Source organism: Vigna umbellata, chromosome 7 (genome assembly GCF_029865625.1).
Source record: "Vigna umbellata cultivar VRB3 chromosome 7, Vumbellata_1.0, whole genome shotgun sequence".
NCBI lineage: Eukaryota > Viridiplantae > Streptophyta > Magnoliopsida > Fabales > Fabaceae > Vigna > Vigna umbellata.
In genome coordinates, this window is record NC_142171.1 from 9,636,870 (window position 1) to 9,644,854 (window position 7,985).

Below are 7,985 nucleotides of genomic sequence, written 5' to 3' on the forward strand. Positions count from 1 at the left end.
TTGTACTTACTTGGGTGGAGATGCTAGATGAGTGAAGAATGCTCTAAGAATGTGAAGAAATCAGCCCCTAATAGCAATGCTCTCACCAAACCCCAAACTTGGATGGAACTTGATGCACAAAATGAATGGAAGAGAGGTTTTGTGAAGGGGGAAGAAGGAAAAAGTGAAGAGAACTCTTTGGAGAGTGCTTGAGAGTGTGGGGGAGGAGGGAAATCAAAAAGTTCCTACCAAAACGCGCCCTACGGTATGAAAAAACAAAACCTAATGAGCCAAATCCCACTGAGCCCAATTAAAACAAAACAGTCAGCCCATTCTGCAGCGTTCGCGCTCAGCGGTAAGTACTGCTGAGCGGCATTTACGGCACCAACTCTCCTTCTTCCTAGCTTGACCTAGGTGTCTTATACCAATGCCTCTTACTCACTCAATGTATTTAGGTTCTCACATCACTCAAACATTCAATCCCTATAATACAACTAGAACAAAATCAACATAAACAAACAAAAATAAATTCAATCAACTGGCTTGCCTCCCAGGTAGCGTTTGTTTAACGTCACGAGCCTGACCCAAAATCCTCCAGCACCCTTCAGTAGATGCAAATCTTTCTTACCAACACCCATCAGTAGGTGTATACACTTTTCATCAACACTCATCAATAAGTGTCTGATAGCATAATATGCTTCAGTAAATACTCTTCCACCTAACATCCATCAGTAGATGTAAACCCTGTAACAAACTTATAACCAAAACAAAAATATCAACAGTTCAAAATTACATCACCAAACCAAAAATTAAAAGTTCTTAAATCACTAGGTTGCCCCCAACAAGCACTCTTTTAACGTCACTAGCTTGACCCAATAAAGCTCAAGTTCCATCTTCTTTTTTTCTTCTTTCTACTGAACTTCTTCAGGAATTTGATCAAACCAGGAACCTGTTGCAATGTCTCAATCATAGGAATTTTAATCTCCAATTTCTTGAAAATTTCCTTAAAGCGCTCAAATTCCTTCTCCTTCCTATGATACTTCTTTGGATGAGGACGGGGTTTTTCATGTGATTCTTTCTTTTTTTCCTCTCCACCTATTTTTCTTTTCTCTCACTTTCTTTATCTTCACACAAATTTTCTTTTCTCTCACTTTCTTTTTTTCTTCTCTTTTTCCACTCACTTTCTTAATCTTCAAACAAATTTTCTTTCTCCCTTCTCTCTCAACCACTTCTCTTTCTTTTTCTACATCTTTATATTTCTCACTCAACTCTTCTTTTTCTTTTCTCTCTATCTCTTTCTCATCTAAAGTCTTGTCACTTCCAAATATCATGGCTTGACATTCCTCCCTAGGGTTAACTTTAGTTTCAACCCCAAAATCTTCCAATCTCTCAATGAAGTAAGCAATCTGCATCTCCATCCTTTTACATGATGCTTCAATGCTTTTCTGAGTGGAGATGGACTCTTGCATAAATTGTTGAAAGACGTCATCCAACTTTGCCATTGATAGAGAGCTTTGTTGCTGCCATTGTTGTTGTGGTTGGTTCTCAAATTGTCCGGCAGCTTGCCAAAATTGACTTTGATCCATGCTTGAGTGAGATTCGCTCCAATGATTGAAATTACTTTGCTAGAATTGAGTGCCCATATAGTTAAATTCTTGTCTGTATTGCATCCTGCAAGCATTAGGCACAAAACCCTATAAAACATTTGTTAGCAAAAAAAATATAAAAGATAAACTAAAAATATAAAAAGATAAAATGATAAAAAGATAAAATAAAAAGATAAAAAGATGACAATCAAGTCAAAGTTAATCAATAATCACTCAAATAGAATAGTTCAACCATGAGTCCCTGCAACGGCGCCAAAAACTTGTTTAACCCTCGGCAAGTGTAATCGAATCGTATCAAGTAATAAAACTGGTAAGACCAAGTATCGTTCTCCAAAAGGGCTCACAGCCTAGACAATTATGTGATTTATTGATTATCTAAGACTTGTAAAACCAATTCTTGTGAGTTTTAAATGCAAAATACTGAAAAGTAAATATGAATGCATGTATTGATTAATGAGCAAGAAGAAACAGAACACATGGTTTGAAATATATGAATGAATATTTTGTTGGGGTTTATCAATTTCATCCTATCCACTCTCATGTAATCAAGAATTCATCTTTCTTTATTAATTGTTAATGTCACTTTCTAAATTACCTTAAACCCAATGTCTCGGCGAAGAAAGCCTAGCAACCAACCATCTTGTCTCCCTAGCAATTACTCATGCATTACACAGCACAGAAGCTTAAAGGTAATCAACCATCATACTCCTATGTCTAGGTTTATACTACTATTGGGAGAGATTCCCCAGATCTAGATTTCTCCGTATGTGTCCATATTGACAAAATCAATAATCATGACATCGAATGAGTTAAACAATGCATGCTTTGAGCAAAGAGGAAAAACCCTAACAATTAATGAAAGAAAGCATGTATCTTAAAATATATCTTAAAGAACAAATTCAATACATGAGAGTTTCAAAGGATTACATTGATTCCCCAACAACAATAAATGTTTAGTTCACCATATTCATGATGAAACTAGATAAAATACAATGAAAGAGTGAGAGATAAAACCCTAGAAAGGTGAGAAAGGAGTTGTAGCATCCAAAGTCCTCCTCCAAGGGGTGAAAGAGTGTATTTCTGCTTCGTCCCAGCCAAAGATGATTGACCTAGGTTAACTAAAACCTTATATAGTATTCTAAAAATTACAGAAAAGTAAGCCCAAGCCCATGAGAATGCCGCTCAATGGTAAATACCGCTTAGCGGTAAGCGCGTGACTGCTATTTTGCCCCTCAACTGAAGTTTTGCCCCTCAGCGGTGACTGCGGGTCTTCAAAGTGTCGCTCAACGGTAAATGACGTTGAGCGGTACTTGCGGCTTCTTCCTTTTATGCACTTTTTCTTCCTTTTCTGAATCCAAGTCTTAGCTTTTTCACTTCTTTCACTCAATTCATCTCAAAACCCTGCAAAAAACAAGGAAATTAAACATAAAACCTATCCAACTCCCTTATTTCCAAAACTTCAACAAAAACATGATTCCAAGCTAGTTTCTAAGTCATAAAGGTTGTCTTTAAGGTCAAATTTAAGTATAAAAATAACAGTTTTTCAATTGTTATCAAGCGGCAGTGGCGCTAGCGGCAGTGGTGCATCCTAGAGAGCAATGCAGGCAGCCTAAAATCAAATGGAGGTGGATGCTTCGTTCATGAAATGCAAGCAGCAAGATGGAAGCACCAGCGAAGGTAGTAGCGGCGGCACCAATGGCGCGACAACAACGGAGGTGGAAGCAATGAACGGAGGTGGCAACAATGAATGTAGGTGGCGATGACCCACGACAACGGAGCAACAAAGGTACAAAGGTCACAAGAACCACGAGATATGTGCGAGTCCTCGCGAGAGAGGAGCGAAGGAGGCGATCCGACCACGGCCATGGAGGCGGGGCGAGAACAGCGACGGTGGCGCGACGAACACAGAGGGGGAGGCGCGAGCAGTGGGCAATGTTGGAGAACAATGTTTTCTTAGAGGAAGAAGAAAGATCGCGTGAAGAAAATTGTTTGCGAAAGTGGAGGTGTAGTGTCAGAAATGTTGTATTTTTGAAAATAATTTAAACCTATACGCCTCGGTTAGGCGCTCAACTGAAGCCATTTGGTCAACTACTGCTTCAGTTATGCAAAAAGTCGAGGTCGTTCAGTCTCTTCAGTCTGTACATTATAGTGGCAGCAGAGGGATTTGCAGGGATGACAGAACTAAGTGCCTTGGTTAAGTGCTTCACCGAAGCCGATCAGTCAACTACTGCTTCGGTTCTGAAAAAAGTCGAGGTCGTTCGGTCTCTTCAGTTTGTACATTACAACGGCAGCAAAGGGATTTGCAGGGATGACATGACTAAATGCCTCGGTTAACTGCTCCACCAAAGCCGATCGGTCAACTACTGCTTCGATTCTGCAAAAAGTCGAGGTCGTTCGGTCTCTTCAGTCTGTACATTACAGTGGCAGTAGAGGGATTTGCAGTGATGACAGGACTAAATGTCGATCGGTCAACTACTGCTTTGGTTCTGCAAAAAGCCAAGGTCGTTCGGCCTCTTCAGTCTGTACATTACAGTGGCAACATAAGGATTTGAAGGGATGACAGACTAAATGCCTCGGTTAAGTGCTCCACCAAAGTCGTTCGGTCAATTATTGCTTCGTTTCTGCAAAAAGTCGAGGTCGTTCGGTCTCTTAGACAGGACTAAATGCCTCTGTTAGGCGTTCATCGAGATCATTTGGTCAACTACTGCTTCGGTCACTCAAACAACTGAGGACGTTCGGTCTTTAGGTATCGGTTCATTAATAACCGAAGTCGTTCGGTCTATAGGCTTCATTTTTTCTGAAACTGAAGCATCATGTGCGAGTTAAAATACGTTTTTTTTAACTAATGTTCAACTTTTCTTTTCCCTTTGAATTACATCACAACAATTCTCTTTAATTAAACAATGAATGCAAAGCTAAATTAAAAAATAATTAAAATTTTATCATAAGAACAATTGCTTACATCTTAAAAACATTAAGTAACAAAACATTATTATTACAAAAAATTAAATAGAAATAAAAAAATTTCATTTAATTAAATAATAGCTTTAATTTTAGTAGGAATTAATATTTTTTTTTATTTTTTTTCCTAATTTAGTTTTATATTTTTAAAAGTTTCAATTTGATTCTATTTTTTTAAATAGTTATTTTAGGTTTTTTTTAATTAAATTGATGATAACTACATAATGAGAATAGTTAATATGAGATATTAGCAACTAACACCCAGTTTGCAATCTAAAAAATTCAGTCGTAATTTGTGATACTATCCTTTTTTTTTATGCTAGCATTGCAACACACCAAATCTCACACTACAATAATGATTGAGATTACCGACGGTCACAAGTCGTCGGTAATGTATAAAATCCGTCGGTAATTAGCATTTACCGACGGCTTACCGACGGCCAATATATCGTAGGTAAAAATGTTGTCGGTAAACTTTACCAACGGATCCTTCGTCCGTCGGTAATTACCGAAGGCTTTTGACCGTCGATAAAGCCTTCGGTAATTACCGAAGGATCTAGGCCTTCGGTAAATCTGTTGGTAAATGTCGCGACTTGGTTCATCTTCTTCCTCTTCCTTCATCGCTGTGTCAATTTGTTTTTTAATTTTCACGAACTCCGCCACCAAAACGGCATCACGCGAGTAACAAACTAATTTCCAAAGTATCAAACAACCATTTATTTTCAATAGTTAAAATTATAGGGAATCATGGAGAGTTTTTCTGCAATTCTGAGATTTGTAAGAGAAATGTTCCTAATCCTAAAAATGTGGTGGAGAGAACGGTGGTAGAGGGCAGCGGTGGTGGAGAGAACGGTGGTAGAGGACAGCGGTGGTGGAGGGCAACGGCGGAAGGGCAGCGGCAGTGAAGAGCAATGGCGGTGGAGAGCAGCGGTGGTGGAGAGCAGCGGCGGTGGAGGGCAGCGGCGGTGGAGGGAAGCGGCGGTGGAGGGCAGCGGCGGTGGAGGGCAGCGGCGGTGGAGGGCAGCGGCAGTGGAGAGCAGTGACGGTGGAGAGCAACGATAGGAAGAAGTATTAGACTGAGATAGAGAGAAATGAGCGGAGAAATGAGTGTTTGCCACATATATTGGCACTAGATGCGAAGCTGGTCTCGAAAAATTCTTCTTTTTTACCGACGGCCAAAAGCCTTCGGTAAATCCGTCGGTAATGTCGTCTAGCGAAATAATAGGTGGGAATAATCTCGTTCTTTTTACCGACGGCCAAAAGCCTTCGGTAAATCCGTCGGTAATGTCGTCTAGCGAAATAATGCGCGGGAAAAATCCCGCTCTTTTTACCGACAGCCCAAAGCCTTCGGTAAATCCGTCAGTAATGTGCATCTCACTTACCGACGGCCTTACCGAAGGTTTTTGACCGTCGGTAAAAAAGATTAAAAACACCGTCGGTAATTCCGTCGAAAATTAAGATATATCGACGGATATTGATCCGTAGGTAAAAATCCGTCGAAAATATTAATATTTTTTGTAGTGTCAGAAATCTACTCTAACATTAAGTCTTTAACAATAATCCAAAATAAACTATTTGAAACAACCAAACTTCAAGAGAAATAATCACAAAAAATCAACCTTTGACTGGTTTAAGAACAGCCCGTTTGATTTCTTTTTGAAATGGCACAATCCATTTGCAAGTCCTATTCTTTTGAAGGCTCCCATTAGATTGCAGAAGGTTTACTAGCCTGTAAGAGAAGAAAAAAAGATAAAGATGAGGTTAATGATTTGGGAGGTAATAAGATCTCTCTAAAGAGAGAGAATACATGTATGAAATGACAAGACTATGAAGCATATTCATAAGATTAATTATACAAAATCATCACTTTCTGAACACATTAATTATTTACCATTGACTTCACTCAAAGGAACCAAATTAATTATTTTTAAACAATAAGAACTAAAGTGAAAACCTTTGAAAATAATAGAACTAAATTAAAAAACTTGGATAAATAAAAATTATTAATTAAACTAAATGTTAATCACAATTTTATAACTAGAATATATATTTACAAAAGAAAAAAAGGTGATTGTTAACCAGCGTCCTAAATATACTATTTAAGATATAATTAATCATCATTAATTCTACTATATTTACGTTGAAATCTAGAATAATTATCACTACTAATTTAAATAATATAAATTCGTATAACAGATTGTCTAAATACAAAATAAAAATTGTCTTTTATGTCTATAATAATTTTCTAAACACAAAACAAACACTTCAGAATTTCTAACTTCTGTATCAAGAAGCAAGCAAAAATATCTTCATGAGACTAAAGATCTCTAATTAGTGAAAAGTTGAAATGTGAAGGCTTGAAAATTTGAAATGTATGGTCTTTAATTTTTGAGAAAAGAAAATTTTCCTTGAAATTTCTAACATTTTTCAAATTCTTCTTTTGATAAAAAGATTGCATTTTTTTATTGAAAAATTTCCCCTTTCTTTATATTACTTTCTGCCACTCCTTCAAATTATTTTACTTTTTGGTTTAGATATCTGGGAATGGTACATATGATGATAATTTTTTCTTCCATTTTTTTTTTTTTTTCATGTTGTTTTTTCTTGTGCCTAGCTAGATTGAGAAAAACAAATCACATAATCAATCTTAGATTTGAATTTTGAAGTTTGGTTAGATATTTGGGTTCTATCCACATTCTTTATGAAATTATGATACAATGCCTAAATGCCTAGTTAAATCTTGTCTAGATTGCTTACTTTTTCCATTTTCGTTTGCTTTCTATGTTAATTTAATTTTTATTTTTAATTATATTTTAATTTCAACAACATTAGAAGGAAAGACAGATAGTTAAAAAGAAAGAGAAATGATACAACAACGTTAAAATTATTTTATTATTTAATTATTTTTTTTAATTTGTATTTTGTGTGTATCAAATAAATTGTCAGTTATAATTGTATAACACTTATGAATATTTTTTTCCTGTAAGTAAAATAAAATTGAATTAATAATTATTGAGGTTTAAATTTATTTAATGTCACATTTAACTATAAACTTTTATAAAATTTAATACTTATTAACTATTTTTAACCAGTGTCCACTCTTAAGACGCCGAAAGAAAAAAAAAACTGAAATGGTCACGTAACAATTTGACTTTTCTGTCTCAATTATTATATAAGAACAAATTATACTTTGATACTAAATTTTTTTTTATTTCCATTTAACGTTATCCTTCATTATCTTTTTATTTTTCTTTTTCATTAAAAAATAAAAACTAATTTTGTTAGACCATCTTATCAAATAATCTATTGTATAATTTTGACAACTACATTTTTTTTTAATTCAAAGATTGACACGAGGATAAGGAAGATAGCGTTGCCAAGTATGAAAGAGAGAGAAGAGACAATAATGGACATAGTATAACGTAGATGTCTGGCTGA

At 36.0% G+C, this 7,985-nt stretch overlaps 1 pseudogene; it reads right to left on the bottom strand.

Moving 5' to 3' along the window:
• Positions 1-1,010: 1,010 nt before the first annotated feature.
• LOC148195107 (uncharacterized) lies at positions 1,011-3,452 on the bottom strand (annotated as a pseudogene).
• Positions 3,453-7,985: the final 4,533 nt, after the last annotated feature.